The sequence below is a fragment of the Brassica oleracea genome, chromosome C6 (genome assembly GCF_000695525.1).
Source record: "Brassica oleracea var. oleracea cultivar TO1000 chromosome C6, BOL, whole genome shotgun sequence".
Lineage (NCBI taxonomy): Eukaryota > Viridiplantae > Streptophyta > Magnoliopsida > Brassicales > Brassicaceae > Brassica > Brassica oleracea.
This window is the reverse complement of record NC_027753.1, coordinates 12,887,717-12,887,928: the sequence shown is the minus strand read 5'-3', so window position 1 is coordinate 12,887,928 and position 212 is coordinate 12,887,717.

The following is a 212-nucleotide window of genomic DNA, read 5'->3' as shown; positions in this document are numbered from 1 at the left end:
TTTTAGATGTGGATTGCAATATTGTAGAGGTGATGATTCTAAGTTTTAAATCATGTGAGTCCCTGATGTTTTAAACCTCTTTCAGAGAGATTGCATGTTTGTTTTGCTTGAGGACAAGAAAAAGGGTAAGTCTGGGGGAGTTGATATACCATGGATTTGACCCATTTTCATCCATGGTATATAAGTATTTTACTATCTATATATTATATATT